The sequence below is a fragment of the Lygodium microphyllum genome, chromosome 18, assembly GCF_053477565.2.
Source record: "Lygodium microphyllum isolate KBCC chromosome 18, Lygodium_microphyllum_v1.1.10, whole genome shotgun sequence".
NCBI lineage: Eukaryota > Viridiplantae > Streptophyta > Polypodiopsida > Schizaeales > Lygodiaceae > Lygodium > Lygodium microphyllum.
Genome location: NC_141152.1, coordinates 90,754,530 through 90,772,318, shown reverse-complemented (window position 1 = coordinate 90,772,318; position 17,789 = coordinate 90,754,530).

Below are 17,789 nucleotides of genomic sequence, written 5' to 3'. Positions count from 1 at the left end.
TTGAAAGGCTTTCATCTTGGGCCACCCTATAAATGAGAGGTTTTTACTAATTTGAAATGTCTAATTGCTCTATATATAGAGTTACTAGTAAGTTTATTAGCTAATTATATCTATGAATCATCCCCATTTTTGGGGATGTTGTAAATGTTCCTCATAGTACAATTATGCATTATAAAAAACTAAGGCATGAATTGAATTGTATACTTTGGCTCAAGGAGTGAGAGTTAGTGCTCAATGATTGGACATCCTTTAGAATTGATATGACAATCATTTGGCACATTATAGTTCATACACGTATTTCCTAAAAAATGTTATATGTTCATCCTCATAGAACATAGTCACATGAAATCCTTCAACGAGGTTTCTTCATGTTAACAAAAGTTTCATACTTGTTGGATTTCTTTTAAAGATTTATAGATTGATTTCTCAATGACATTAGTGACTTGATTCTATTTTCTATATAAGAAAAATACTTACTCATAACTAATGCTTTTTATCTTAAAAAAAAAACTCTTGCCATGTTTTCAAACCATATTGGTAGAGCCAATATTATGGTCTTTTAAACAACACAAATGTCCAAAGTTTAAACTTCATGCATGGAAAAGTTTTGGAATTTTTGGTGAACTCTTTTTTAAAATCTTGTGATTAATTTTATTGAGTTCACTTTAAGTTTGGCACTTTTGAGAACATATCAAATTGGCTTATAATAGCCACTTGTCATTCGTATTTTTTTGCTTGATAAAATTCTTCACTCTATTAGAATTCTACATGTAATCACTATTTGGGTCCATATATCTATAGATCAAGAATTAAATATGACATTTATATGCTTCATATATGTGTAGAATGAAGAAAACATGTAGAACAAATAGTATATTAGATTTGAAATGAAGTTAAATTCATTTTGACCCATTACTATGTTTGGATGCTTTTTTGAAAGTAGGTCAAACTAGGCATGTTTCTTAAACATGAGCTTTGTTAGGAAGCTTATTAAGTGAACTTAACTTCATACTTAGTTACAACCATTATGCCAAGATAGTTGACTTCTTTACAATTTAGAAGTTGTCAAAAGTTTGAATTGTAGAACTTACACACATTGGACTAACCAACACAAACAGTGATCCCATAGAGTTCTTTAGCCTTGCAACTAGACATTTCAGCTATGCTATCTCAATGAATTTAAAAGAATCTATGTTTTGTAAAAGGTAAAACATGTTTTAGAGATTATAGGAAAAGAAGTAGGTAAGGAATCAACTAAGGAACACGTTGTGCTTGAGAGAATGAAAACCATATTGGAATAATAAATCAATAGAGATACATTATCTCAAGAGGGGTAAAGTAAATTGATAGAGTTTTGTGAGCTTGAGGACCTTAAGGACTAATTTGTAAAAATGAATACTTAACAAATGAGAATATTATGATATTATATAATGGTTAAGCTCCATAAAGCCTCATAGAGAGAGACATGTGCTTGCACACACACACACACGCGCGCGCGCGCACGCACACACACACACACATTCTCTCTCTATAATAAATATAAATAAATAAATAAATATGGTATATATATAATATATATATATGTAGAGAGAGAGAGAGAGAGAGAGGAAAAGGGCGAATGTCTTCTCCTTTTTCCACACCTACTTGGTGGCCTTCTCCTTGGTTCAAGGGCCACCAAGAGAAAGCTTTAAAAAGGAAAGCCTTGAACAAGATACACTAAAGATACATCTTCAATCTCGAGACTTCTTTTAAAATGTAGACTTATTTATATTAGAAAATTTTAAATAAAGATATTTACAATATCTGATGTCATAGATATTATAAAACTTAGAACCAAAGGATCCTCTTGGTCTCTTAAGGTTGAATTTCAAGATTTCACAAATTACCTATCATGTGTTCAAATGTCTCTTACATGAGTTAAATATTCTTTGAATTTGTAATGTTTATGAATGGTCGATCTAGATCTCTACATGTCAATTTCAATATGATAATAACACAATTACAAATCAAAGTTGGCACATAAACTCAAGTAACCTTTCAAAAAGTAACTTTTATTTCTGTCGCATTCACTACTTTAAGCTTGGGCACAACAATCAATGTAAGTGCATCTTCAAGGTTTTAAAGTCTACTTTGATTTTCCTTTTGGTGTCATTTCTCCTGCATGTATATGTGGTTGCATATGCACAAGGAATAGGTATGAAAATGGCTAGAAATGATGTAATTATGATAGTACCATGCATGATGTAAGTGTGACATTACCATGACTTAACCACAATCCTAGCTACTTACAAGTACTATGACATGACAACAATCCTAGTTACATCATAGAAAATAAAATCTCTCTCTCTCTCTCTCTCTCTCTCTCTCTCTCTCTCTCTCTCTCTCTCTCTCTCTACATATATATATATATATATATATATATATATATATATATATATAGATGACATAAGTTTGAGCTCATGATGTCGTTAGCATTGTATTCAAAATACATCCACTTTAAGACATATGAAGGTCTCAATGATCTCAATTATTTACTTCTATGCAAGGAGTCAACGAATCATAAAGAACCTTTGTGGTTTCTTTAGACTACAAAGCTCAAAAGGATACCTCATACTATATCTATGGCATTTAGAAAAATGTTGATCCTCATGCTTGTAGAACACAATATCTTGTAGGAATGAGAAATCTTGATCATCATGTCTATAGGAGATAAAAGCTTGTAGGAATGAGAAATGAAGCAAGATTGCAAGTCCTTTAAAATGAAAAAGACCTCTATTTTAAAACAACAATGTTCCATAATCCTAGTGACATCTAAAAGCAATGGGATTTGAATTAACAAAAAAGAACTCTTTTTTAAAACAAGAATGTTTCATAATTCTTGTGACATCTAAGAGCAGTGGGATTTAATTGAACTAAATGAAGATAGATAATGTAAAATACATTGCACCTTCTCTGATGTGCACCTAGATTTTGACCCATGTGAGTATAATCTTTGTTGCTATACTAGTCCATTGCTTTCAAGCAATTAGACATTAATTCACCGTAATTTCCTAAATAGTAGTCACAATATTCTCAAACCTATCTCTTATGAAACTCTTGATGAATACTTACTTGGTGCTTTTAAAAGATTAGATGATAATCCATGTAAAATTATAATGTTTGAGAGAAGCTCTTTGTTTGTTCTTTGAGATAATTAACATGTTGAGTAATAGCATTTATGCATAGGCTATTCATTTCTCCCTAGATATAATATGAAAACTAAATTAATAATCTCTCTTTCAAAACACCATACTATGTGTTTCTTCTTATGTTTATAAATTTTTACATGACAACTTGGCTACTATAATCATATCCACAAAATCATGGTTGATTGATAATCTTTAACCTCTTGTATTGATACATCTTTAAGCTCTAAACTATACTCATATCCACAAAATCATGGTTGATTAATAATGTTTAACCTCTTATTGATACATCTTTAACCTCTAAACTATAAACCATACATAATGAACCATACCCAAGAAAACCTAAAACACTCCCTTAGAGCTCATATAGCTTATTTAGTTTTTCCGTTCTTATTCAAGTATAGGAAAATGAACTATTTTATGATAGCCTTACAATCATGAAGGATTAGATACTGTTGACTTGCCCACTACCCAAATACCCTGTTGGATGTTACCTAATTGAGACCAATTTGCTACTTTTCCCATGATGATAATCTTTAATGAATGATGGAATGGCATGAGTCATGTAGGCTAGCCTCTAAGTCTAGCCATAATGCCTCCTATTATCACCCAAAAACTCCTTAGGCCCATGACCCTTGGGATGCAAACATACTATGTGAAGGGTCTAGCCCTAGGTTATTTGAGAAGGCTACACTCTTGGAAAATTATAAGCCCATGGACCCCCACACTTTAACTTCTAGGGAACCATAGAAACCCTAGGCCCAAATGGCCTCAAGATTTCCAATTAGGGGTGCACAAGTACTCTAGATCATTTCATTAGGATTTCTGATTAGGGGTGCATTAGTACTCTAGATAATTTTGTTAGGCATCTATGGTGTAGGTATAATCTACTTGAGAACTACAAAAACCCTAAGACCATGCTTCCTTATGCATATAGGATATATTCATTTCCCCCCTAGGTCAACATACACCCCTCATCACATCCTTGGTGGGGCGGCATACTAGATTCTTGCACCTTAGCATGCACATGCAAGAATACTTAGGGCTTGCACTCTATAACAACCCTAGGGTGGGGTTAGTTCACACCTTAAACACCCCCAGATCACCCACAACTTGTACACTTAGACCCTTAAATACACTTAGTCACATCATTGATATTTGATCCTAGGTATCAATTTTCTCCATTTACCAAGACTCACACCTAGTTCACCTAGGATAAATTCCATACAAGTGCATGTTGCACTTAGGCACAACACATTAGGATTAGGTCATATAGGATCACATTGCACATCACCACCTAGACACATGGCACCTACATCAAGATGAAGACAATCTTGGGGGTTCACTATATGGAGACCCTCTATATCACGTGCATTTAAGGCCTATTTAAAGATACCATTTTCTATGAACTTTCACTCTATTAGACACACCCCTTCTCTATTCGATTTGTGAATAACCCCTTTATATGGTAGCCTTTTGTATATATAACAACAGTTTGAAAACTATATTTAAAAAATCACTTTTGTTGAACTTAGATGACACACACACATATTGATGAGTGACTGTCACCCCCTAAGAAGATAGCCAACCTTGATTTGAGGGCCATGGACCAAATTCAAATAATTTTTAAGAATAGTTGAGGGTATATTTAGGGCCATGGGAATTGCAAGACAAGTCAACACTCATGAGAAATAGATTGATAATTGACTTGTAATATGTGGCCAACTCTTTAGAAAACTTCTTGCCAAGATCCACTTGTTGGGAATAAAGGGCCGTTGTGCTCGTGCTTGTCCATTAGGGCACTATACTGTCACACACACACACATACACACACACACACACACACACACACACACACACACACACACACACACACACACACACACACACACACACACACACACACACACACACACACACACACACACACACACACACACACACACACACACACACACACACACACACACACACACACACACACACACACACACACACACACACACACACACACACACACACACACACACACACACACACACACACACACACACACACACACACACACACACACACACACACACACACACACACACACACACACACACACACACACACACACACACACACACACACACACACACACACACACACACACACACACACACACACACACACACACACACACACACACGTGAGCATGCGTGTGCACGTGCACACACAGAGAGTGTCATTCTCTCTCTCTCTCTCTCTCTCTCTCTCTCTCTCTCTCAACTTGCATTGCTACATCCATAGAAACTCTGTACTCCATGGTTTGTGCACTTGAAATTGGTATCATAGCTTGGAATTTTGGAGCAGCAGCTTGAGTAGGCAGTGCATTCATGCCTCTTGAGAAAGACATTAATCTAGTTCATAGCAATGTAGCCATTGCTCTTTGTTTCTTGGGAAGCTTTGGTCACACCATTGCATTTGAGCTTCAACCGGGAGCTTGTTCGGGTTCTTAAGGACCCTCCTCACCTTCCTCAGCATCAAGAGTCGCCCCTAGCCCTTCCTAGACCTACATGTGCAGCCACATGGATAGCAACAGATCAATTTATAGTAGATATTCAATTTCTATCAACTTCCCTACTCCATTTGGGCTTCATTAGCAACTCGTTTGAGCGTTCAAATGCTTGTGCAGTGTATATTCTCCTGGCATTAACATTTGGGACTGTTTTGCTTTAGCTCTAGATTGTTATAAGAGTCCAAAAATAGTGTAAAATATGGTAGCAACATTACATTTGAAGTTATGCTTGTTGGCATTGACATTTGATGCCTATTGTTCATCGAACGATGCCTAAATTCTAAGAGATGCTATGCCTATGCTATGGGCTTCATTGACATCTCATTTGAGCATTCAAATGTTTTTTTTAATGCTTGTGCATTGAATCTTCTCCTAGCATTGACATTTGGGACTATTTTGCTTCAATTCTCGACTGTTATAAATAGTCCACAGACAATGTAAAATAGGGCATCAACATTAACATTTGATGTTATGCTTGTTGGCATTGACATTTGATGCCTATTGGTCATCGATTGATGCCTAAATGCTAAGAGATGCTATGCCTATGTTATAGGATTGATTTGGAGCTGATTTTTCCACTAAAATAGCTTCATTTGATAGTGAATTCACTATTGTATACAATAGAATGTTTGTGATTGACAGGTTTGAAAAGTCATCTACTTCATTGTTTGAGCTCACATACACTTCTCAGGATGCCGGAATGGTCATGTATTGGTACTACTACATTGGGAGATTATATGCCTTGGGTCCAAGATGCATTTGGCCTAGTTTTAACAAAGATTATACACAATTTTACTATCATTTTTACTATTTTTTATAGTAGGGATGGATGTACTTGGCAAAGGTTTGTGGTATGCCTATTGCATTCGGGTCATCTCTCGGTTACTAGCGAAACAATGTACATGCATACCATGAATGTTAATCACTTGGAAGTGAGTTTGGAGATGTTTTTCGCTTGATTTGGAGCTTGGCAAAGGTTGTCTAGTGGTAAGAAATTGCAAACAACATGTGGTATATCTGCGAGTGATTTTGACAGGGTTATATGGTTCTAGTATAGCTCATAAGCATGGTTTTGGTACTAACATAAGGTCACATGCTTGAGCAGTGATTGGATATGTGTTATGCCTCATTTTTTGAGCTGAAAACATATCAATTTGTGCAAGCATCTTGTTGCTATAAACTGTGAATATCAAAGATCATTTGCAAGCAGTTTGTACCTAGACTTGTTAGTTGCTATTTGGTGATGTCTATATGCATGCTGGTGGTCTGAAATGTTATTGTCATGCTGAAATATGATCGACAACAAAATTGAGATTTTGGAAGTATACTGCAAGTTGGTTTTTGGCACCTCTTGTGTGACGGATTAGGCTTGTTCTCTTATCATTTTGAGTTGTAATCGTGGCTAGCAATAGTGACAACAATCATCTTATGCACATCAAGAAGCTTGAAGGGGCACATAACTTTGCTATTTGGTAAAAGAAATGCTAAAATATCTTGGTGCAAAAGAAGCAAGTGAAGCCTATCAAGACGAAGGGGGCAAGACCAAAGGACATGGAACAATAGGATTGGGATGAGTTCAATGACTTGCTTGTTCAACCATAGAACTCTTAGTTTCTGATGCCTTGTTTTAACATAGAAGGATTGGATTCTGCCTATGCCATTTGGAAGAGACTTGAGGAGTTGTATGCTCAAAAGAGTGTTGCTGCAAGTATAGTTTACTAGCTAAAGAAGTTAATGGATCTCTGCATGAAAGAGATACAATCATGTCTACACACCTCAGTGAGTTAAATTCCAGTTTTAGCCAGTTGGTTGCCTTGAAGTTCAATATTGATGATGAGTTCAAGGCTAATTTCTTGTTATTTATTCTACCCAAAAGCTGGGATACTTTCAGGAGGATAGCCATGAGCAACTTACATGCTATGCTGATGTATTCCGATATAGAGAGTGATTTGCTTATGGAAGAGATGAATCGACAAAACAATGCATCCAACAAGTCTTCCAGTGCTTTGCATACTAGAGGTAGGTCTCAGCAGAAGGGGAAATCTAAAAGGAAAGAACATAGTAAATCTCATGGGAAAGATGTAGAGTGCCATCATTGTGGCAAGATGGGTCACTTCAAGAGTGACTACTACAAATGGAAGAAAGAGAAAGGGAAGGGTAAGAAGACTAATGAGATAGCAAGGATGAGAAGAAGGATAGTCAGCAAAGGAGAGTAGTGTCAAGATAGAAGAATTGAATGTAGTCAGCCTCCATGAGAGCGATAGTGATAATGACACTCTTTGTCTCTTCTTGCTTTAGTGCACATGCCTTGGTACAAGATACATATGATGACATGCATACTTGGATCTTGGATTCAGGTTGCCACATTTCATGTTACTCCTCATCGTCATGAGTGGTTCTCCGATTACATTGGGGATAGACATGGTGTTGTCCACCCGGGGGACAACTACGCATGAGATATTGTTTGCATTGGCAGTGTGTAGCTGCTATTTCAGCATGGTTCAATATTTACTGTTTAGAATGTAAGGCATGTACCTCAGCTCAAGAAGGGCTTGATTAGCATAAGGCAGCTAGATGATGATGGTTATCATACCACCTTTGGTGATGGAAATTGGAAGATTTGTAAGCGATCTAGGGTCATTGCTAGATGTTCAAAGAGTGATAATTTTTGTTTGTTACATGTATCAAGTGTGTGTAACCATGTTATTGTAGTAACTGAGCAGCCAAGTGTTTCTTTGCAGCATGGCCACTTGGGATACATGAGTAAAACTAGAATGAAAGTGCTCTCTCATTTGGGTTATTTACCTTGTTTTTTGTAGTATGCTGATTTTCATCATTTTGCTCATTATGTCTATCGTATGCATCCACATGGATGTAGTTAGATGGGCATCCATATTTGAACACTAAGGCATGATAATGGTCATGAGTTTTTTGTCCCATGAGTTCTCCAAGTTCTTAGAGGAGCATGGCATCTAGTGCTAGCTCATCTCTACTAACTTTCCTTTACAAAATGGATTGATGGATGGTAGGAACCAAATAGTGATGAACATAGCACAATTGATGTTGTTTTATTTATTACTTTACTAGCCTCTCACCATATATACTGTTAAGCTAGGTCCTTTGATTGTGAAAATCTATTTATGGACCAAAACAAGCACCATGCTCCTAGTTTCATAGAATGGATGAATTTGTTAGTGCACACAAAACTACCCATTATGAACCAAACTTATACATCAAAACCACTTCAAGGTGCTCCACTATGTGTTGCTTTATGTTCTATTGATCATGGGTTTAGATCATGCTACTATTGCAAATATTGGGTTTGGGTTTTACATGCAACAAGGGGATATTGGACTTGACTCTTATTTTCATGAGATTTAACACTCTTAGATACATCTCTCACATGGTCATCTTACAATCTAATCTCACAACCATCTACTCTCTCCTCACTATCCCAAGCAAGTAAGAAAGCAAACATCAAGAGTTTGTAGCAAACTCATATTATCTCATTTGCACATTGTGGTCCAAATTCCTTTATGTTGAGAATCATGGATCTAGAGCATGGCTATGGAGGATGAAACACAAAGATAAGACTCATGAAGACATAGACTTAGAGGGATTGGTTGTTACACAGGTGAATTAGGAAGATTGAAGCTTGGACTCATAAACACAATCTTGTGTATGTGGACAATGACACTTTACTAAAAGGACAAAGGTACTATGACATTTTTTTGGAATGACAGGCAAGTACAATGCTTTATAGTTGTAGGATAGTTGCACTCTCCCTCATTGTGCCTATGGGATTCATGCACCTCTTCCTAGATTGTTTGCATATCCCTTGCCCACTACTCCATACAAAGAAGCATACAAATGGGTGTGATTGCCAAATTCTCAACGCCCCTCCTCAATCACAACCAAGAGGGAAAAAGGTGTGTAGAGGCTTTAGTGAATAACCACCTGCAAAGTGTGGGCACACCACAAACATGGTGATCAACCAAAGGATGTTGCAAACAATGCTAAGTGTGGGCACCAAAAACATGGTGGACATCCAAAGGCTGTAATAGGGGCTTCACAAAGTGTACAGAGGCTATAGTGCCAAAAGTTACATGAGGAGTTTTACAAAGCTTATGGAAGGAACATTAGGGCAAGGTTATACAAGGATTCAAAAAAGTCTATTAGAGTAGTGTGAATAGAAGGACTGGTGAGTCTTGTCCTACTCTTGATGCTCTTCTTCTTCTTCTTCTTCTTTTTCTTCTTCTTCTTCATGATCTTTTTTTCCTTCACAACTGCAAGGTAGGCCTTCTGAGATCTCTTCCTAACATGACAAAACTTTTCAATATGTCTGATGGTCCTTTTGCAAAAGTCACAAACTAGTTGGTTATTTTTGCATTTGTACTTGTTACTAACATACAACACTTGTTCGTCTTTAGAAGTACTCAGCTCTTTTTTATTTTTTATCTTCTTTTCTTCTTCTAATAGAGAGGCCCGAATGTCAATAAGTTTAGGATTTGTCATGTTGATCAAAGTAGTGGAGACATTATTATAGTATAAAGGCAAGTTTTTTAACAAAACACCAATGCATATATCATAATCCATTTTAATGTTGATCCTTGCAAGTTAAGAGGCTTTCCATGTAATTCAGATGTGTCACAAGAGATATGTTAGGTTTCATGTCTAGTTTGAAAATTCAATTAATAAACCATACTTTGAAGACTTTGATTGTGCAACAAATAGAGTATCAAATATTTTCCAAGTGTCATAGGTATCCACATGGTGGATATAATTGTCATATCCAGGTCAAGCTTTATGATGGCTTGAGCTTTTTCATCACTTTTCTACCAAGATGCTTCAATAGCATCATCTTAGGGCTTCTTCTCTTGACTGTTGGTGATCACCCATAAGCCCTTCTTCATTAGGATAAGCTTTATCCATATTTGCTAGGTGTGAAACCTAACTCCTTTGAAGAGACATGTTGGAGAGTCTTTGCCCATGTTGGAGTGACAACAGTAAATCAGCACCCAAATTCTCAGAAATGAGATGACTTTGGATGTGTCAAGAGACACAAGGAATGGCAGTGTAATATCAAGAGATACTAGTTTGTTGTTGTTGCTTAAGCCTTTCAATCTTCACAAATCTTCCCCTCCTTGCTAGTTTTATGGCCAAATGTTTGCTAGGAACTATGTAGGAACTTAGATCAGAGTGAAAAGAACTCCAATAGGCTTGGAGGAGTAAGCACATTGTAAATAATGGTACCTAAAACAATGCATGCAATCCAAAAAATACAATCTTTTCCAAATTAATGTTGGCATGTTGTGACTAGCATCTATTCATGTAAATTGACCATTTTTTTGCATATATATATGTGTGTGTGTGTGTGTGTGTGTGTGTGTCCTCTAAGATTTTATTTACATAAAATCCAGTAAAAATATGAATATCCAAATAAATAAGGTTGAAAAGTTCTCCCATGAACAAATAGATTATATTGTGCATTCAAGATTAAACACAATAAATAAAGTTATTTTTCCTTCCTTTGTATTTGGGTTTTTCTTGTTATTTGTAGTTAACATTATCCCCCTCATGGAGGATGCGAGTCCCATGGCACTTTCCATTATAGATAGCATGCTTTAGCTTGTATCAACAAAGATGCGGAATATTTAGGACATTAGGATGCTATACTAAGAAGAGTGGTGGTATTTATTGATGAGGAATGTTTCTTGGTACATGGTGGTTTGGTCGTTGAAGTGGGGTTGATGACGAGATCCATGTAGTGATCTTTCCTATGCCTTCTACTACTCCCTAGCTCTCATTTTGATCCACAAGTACTTGAACTGCAAGAGAAAACATGAAGAAGAAGAGAAGCAGCCCAATATCTCCTGAGCTTCAAGTATAGTTGGGCACTTTTCTTTCCTATTTAGTTCTATTTCTTTCTTTCTTTCTTATTATATGCATATTTAGCTTGCATCAATTGTCAAAGTGAATGGAAGCTAATTCCCACACCATTGCCAAGTTGCAAGTCTTTCTTTCTAGTGGATCTCACAACTTGCATGGGCATTACATCTGGCTCTCAACATAATAATACAATAGTATATCTTGTTTCTCGTTAGGTGTGATAGGTGTTGTCACAACTAATGGTTGTGGCTTTGTTGGTTTACTCTTTATTCATCATTATGTTCTTTGTTAGTGGACAGAGTCTTGTCAGCAACAATTAACAACAAGTATTAATTAGAATCCATTTCTTGTGCCTTTTAGATTCTCATGTTCACCTAAGGTATGTGTTGGCTATCGTATCTTGTTTCTTGTTAGGTGTGACAAATATTGTCACAACTAGTGGTTGTGGCTATGTTGATTTCACTCTTGATTCATCATTATGTGCTTCATTATCAGTGGATTGGGTCTTGTTAATAGTAATCAACAACAACTATTACTTAGAATTCTTAGAATCCTTGAAAGTATCCATAGTCTTATAGCTCTAAAAATTAGTGTGAAATTATTTGTAGTTTAGTCCAATGTAGGTGTACCAACTTCTCATTATCTATGGCTTAGTTTTTGTGGCTTTCGTAGCCATTTATAGCTTCTTTAGTGTTTGCATTATTTCCTTTTCTTTCATTTAGATAATAAAGGTGTGGGCTTTGGAGATTTGAGGCCCTTAACTAGGTTAATAGTTGAGGTGCTTGATTGGTCATTAGTGCTTTCTCTTCCTTGAGTCTTCTCATTGAACTTTGCTAAGTCATTTCATCAACATTGCTAGGCTATGATGGTTTAACTATCTCTTGGTTAGGAGAATCTAGCTTTTCATACACATAGTTTTTAGGCCCTTGATATCCTAATTTACATGTGAGGTTTATATCTTTGTTAAGGTTCTCCTATATTTATAGTTGCTAGTCTCAGTTGTCCCTATTAGGGGGTTGGCCATTCTGGTCTTTGTTTTGGTTTTCTCGGTTTGTTATGTCTCTCCCTGGGGTCTTCAAGAGATTGCATTCTTTATTGACTTACTCAAGTAGTCAATTCAATATCTTGGCCCATACCTCAATCCCTATTCATGCCCTTGTACTCAATTAGGATTTCTATTTGCAAATCTTACAAGTAGCATGCCAAAGGACGCATCTAGTGCTATGTCTTGATTGTGGAACATCACTTTTATAGCAAGTCACAAAGAAACCTTCAGTCATCAATGGCATGAGTAGAGCATTCCTAAGTTTAGTTCCACAATTGCAAGACGTGAGTGGTGAAGTGCACATACCATGGAGTACGGAGCTTCTATTATGGATGCAGCAATGTAGGTTGAGAGTGAGAGATAGTGGCATAGTATATGTGGGTACAAAGATTGTATCGCTAAGGTTCTAGATAGTTATATATGTTCGAACAAGGTGGAAATTTCGTGTTAACCCTCAAATGAACAAGGTGGAAAATTCAAAAAATCTAAAGCAGAAGACAAGGCCAAGGCAAAAGTGAAATGAAAGACGAAGGCACACCAAGAAAACACACAAGTTAATACTTTTGTAAAAGAGCGCAAGGCGCACCATGATTTATTTTAAGAGTGTTGGTGCAAATTGTTAAGATAGATGGGCGGTAGGAAGGAAGCTAGGAAGATAGGAGGACAATGGAGAAAAGGGCAAATCATGTGTTTGATTCCTAGAATCAGATTCCCAAAATCAAATTCCCAGAATTGGACTCCTAGAGGACCACCCACCCAAAATCAAACGTCTGATTTTGATAATCGGACTCCTAAGAATCGGACAAAAAACTATCAAAATTGGATAGGTGAACAAAATACAAATTTGACACATCTAACCCCTAAAACAGACCTAGAGACCATATAGAGGCGAAAGCACATCATAGATCTATCACTGGGATGAAATCTAGAGCAAATAGTTCAAAACTTGGCTACGAACGGTCCTTCAAATTGCACATGGTGTTTAGTGTAATGGCCTTGGGGGGGACTGCTCCCCCAGACCCTTGCAAAGGGGGCTCTGTCCCCTCTGCACCTCCCCCAAGTAGGTTGGAGAGAAAAAACACGCTATGATAGGTCCTCCAAATTAGATCCTAGTGTAGTAATGGCTCTGTACAAGCATAGATTCTCACTTGCAAAACATCAACCAAAAGCCCATACTCGAACAAAGACAAACAGAGACCCTAGAACCTCAACGGACCAATCTAGCCAACAAGGGCAAACATGCCACACCACAAAAACACGTATATGTTGCATTCGGACTGAATCTAGGGACTAAATCTAGTCAAAGCGGAATGCAACAACATCAAGCTACAACTACGAGGATGACTAGACATGACAATCCTGACTATATGTATGCACCTTGAATGACACTGCACAGAGAATCCACATTTGGTTGTGTAGTTGGGGACTCAAAGGCGTGTATCAGAAGGCTTAAACTTATAAGCCAAGACTTGGAAGATGAAGATATAGTACCGCCTACTTATCTTAGGGTCAAACTCACCACAAAAAGAGAGCACAGTGTTGATGCTCTCATCAATGAAGGAGCAGATTTTAATATCTTGACCTATGAAGCATGGACTTGACTAGGCCAACTAGAGCTCACATCGACTAATGCAACTCTTAATCCTTACAGGGGACACCCACAAGCACTTATAGGGAAGTGCAGAATCCTTGTAACTATTGAAATGGAAAGCTTGCCTATCCTATTTCATGTTCCTCCAAATAGTGCAAATTGTGGAAAGGAAACCCTTCTAGGAAGACCCTTCAAAAGGGTGACGAAGTGTGAGGCTAATTATGTAGCACAAAGGATACACTTGACACTATCGGGTGTGAGGATAATCACAACCTTTAGTAAGGGTGACCTCATCAAACCTCAAGGGAAAGACAATGAATATTTTGACATACTAGGAAAGCCTAGTAACAAGAGCAAGGACTTGTTGAAAGAGTTGATACAAGCGCATGTTGAACAAAGCAAGGCCATGCTTGGAACAAAAAGGTTAGGAGACAATGCCAAGGATAGGCTTTGGACTTACAAATATAATAGAAGACTACAAAAGAAGCCCAAGCCTTATAGACGAAGGTATCGATGGAGAGCAAGCACAATGCCGCAATGGATATCCAAAGTGTTGCTACGTGCTCAAGGGTATTACACAAGTAATTGATGGATTTGGGTACCAAAACCCCCTACTAAACCGCCTCTATGTCAACTGAAGGCCGCCAGACCGTATCAAAGGCAAAGAAGCGTAGGAGGAAATCTAAATGAAAATCCAAGTCTCAAGTCAAAAACACTGGAGTGATTGAGCCCCTTACGATTGAAATCAAGAAACCAAACATGAATGTTTAAAAGGTAGATCCTTAGAGCCTAGTGTGCTTAACAAGTGAAAATCAGATGTAATCGTCGAGAGTGCGCACAAAGACCACTAGTGCCCAAGGAGCCTTTGACTTCCCAAGAGGCTAATGAGTACCACATATGCAATGTTGCTCATGATTAGGCTAATTTCTCAACAAATCATATGGCAAAATCATCTAATAGCCCATGAGCAAATCTTCTAGTCAGTGCCAATTCCATCTAGGAGTCCCAAATCTCCTACACCCTCTTTTCCTAAGTGGACACAAGATGCATAACAATAGTCGTCAAGTGCAGCTACTTAATCCCAATCTCTATCCCCATATGAGCTTCCAAATGTCCAAGATGCGAGACATGACACCAACCTTAGTTCTCAGCCTAAGGATATGCCTATGCAAGCCACCTCGACTAGCTCAACTGATGCTCGGTTTCCACAAGTGAATGTGCAAAGGGAAACAAAAGACACAACCACTTCTAATCATCTTAAGGACTTGACACCATAGTCTACCAATAGTAGCAGTCCACTCAACTAGCCATTACTACTTCCAATCAGGAATCGCAATAGTCACAATCTTTGGCTATAATGACGCCCCTTGCGGAACATGTCCTTAGCAATTCACATGTGGAAGAGGTGTCACAACCAACATCCTTGACACCTCCAGCACTTCCTAAAGCCTAGGCTTGAGGATAAATCTCTTGAAAATTTGACCAAAGAGATGGCACATCTGACCAGTGAATCAACAATGAAGTGCATGATGAAGCTTGATCACAAGCTGACATCCATCACACGTGTGTACATCGATGTGGACATAAGAAGGTCAACACCAGAGCACACAAAGCTCATAGTAGCTGAACCCCTGACTTGGGATGACTTGGGATGAGCAACAACATGTTTTCTCCTGCTATGTAGATGTCTCACACTGAAGAAGTCATAAAGGAAATCCCAAAAGCCACAGTTGGAGAATTGAGCTTGATACCCTCACTCTATACCGCTCAATGTGAGAAAAACAAGGAAAATCTTGAAGCAATCAAACAAAGGGGGAAAGGAGAATCCAACTTTGTGCAAAAATGGTACTCCAACTAGAGTTTGGTAGCCAAAATTGGCCACCGACTAATGACACTCTTACTGAGCAAAGGAAAGCCCTTTGGACATCAATACATGATCCCATGTAGATTGCCCCGACCTCATTAAGAGTTGGCAATGGTCCATGAGTTCCATCTTTCTACCATTGTCCAAAAACATCCCTTATACAATAAACTGCTTCTAGAAGAAGATCTACATGTCGCTAGTAGTCTAGGAGTAGGGAGCATGGTGCTTGATGTTAGTGCATATGTCTTTTGCCTCACTCAAGACCTTGCAATTCTAGATCTCTATACTTCCCATCAATACAACCCTGAATTCTTCAGTTGGTTTCTTCCAAGCCTACATGACACGAAACCTAAACCATCTCTTGGTTCTACACTAGAGTCACTCGAACCTCTAGAGCAAGAGAAAAACAACTCTAAATACAACACCTGCTCTAATAAGAAGTGTTGAGGTGGCAAGCTCAACACGTGCGGACATTGATGATGGACCACCTAGCTAGATGGGTTCACACGTCTACACTTAGCACGTTGGTGATCATTATGATACTCACATGGCCACTAACTTATCACTTATTATATTTAGTTTGTTACACCTACCTACAGCTGGCAAAGACATAACGCCAGTCGATTAGTGTAGTTGGTTATGCAATGTTTAACTTAGCAGTAGGCCACTGTCTTTTATGTTGTATCTTATCTATACTTTGTGTACATTGTATAGTGTGTGGAAGAAGAAGAAAAAATCAGCAAAAAAACATTTTGATCTCCATCTCTCTTCTTGTGTTCTTGAGTGAGCTTCCTCTTGTGTATACAGTGTGTGTTTGACACAGCAGCTCAAGCAAGTCCCCCCACCACACGATTTTTGACATGGTATCAGAGCTGCACCACTGAGAGAGGTTGATTTTGAAGGCTGAAGTGAAGGAGAAGAAGCAAGGTTCGAGCAAGCAAGCAACGGGTAAGGTCTCCCATTCTTCCACTCTCTCTCTTGGATAGTGCCTCTGGAGGCCATGTAAGAAGTAGGGTTGAGCAAAAATCTCAGATTGCTATGAGATTTGATGTGTGAGCAGATCACTGTATATTTTGCAAAGCAACCCTTTAGGGCTGTCCCATAGTTATTTTGGGCATCTGAGGCCGTTTCAAGCCCCGTTTTAGAGCCACAAGGTTGCGGACAACAGTTTCAGGATACACTGTGATTTCGTCTATTTTGACCAAAAGTGGATGCACAGGTTACAGATTTTGAATATGTAATTTTTGAGGTGTTTGCAAGAAGCAAACATAAGGTTTATTTGCAAACAGGTTGTATATTACATGTACTATTGGGCAATCAGTGAAAAAGGTTGCTTGGTGTAGTGCTGTGCACATGTTGTGAAAGATTACAGAAGACTAGCTTGCTGTGTTGTATCCTTGTTTGTGATAATGGTAGAGAACAGTGGAAATCCCATTATTGAGAAGCTCGACAAGAACAACTATCCTTCATGGAAGTTCTGTGTGACAAACTTCCTCATTAAAAAGGGCCTTTATGAATTTGTTTCAGGTGAAGAAAAGGAGCCAGAGCTGGGTATCCCTCCGACTGCAGATGAGTTAAAAGCATGGAAAGAGTGGAATGTGAAAGACAAAAAGGTGATGTACTGGCTATCTGCAGTCATTGATAATACTATG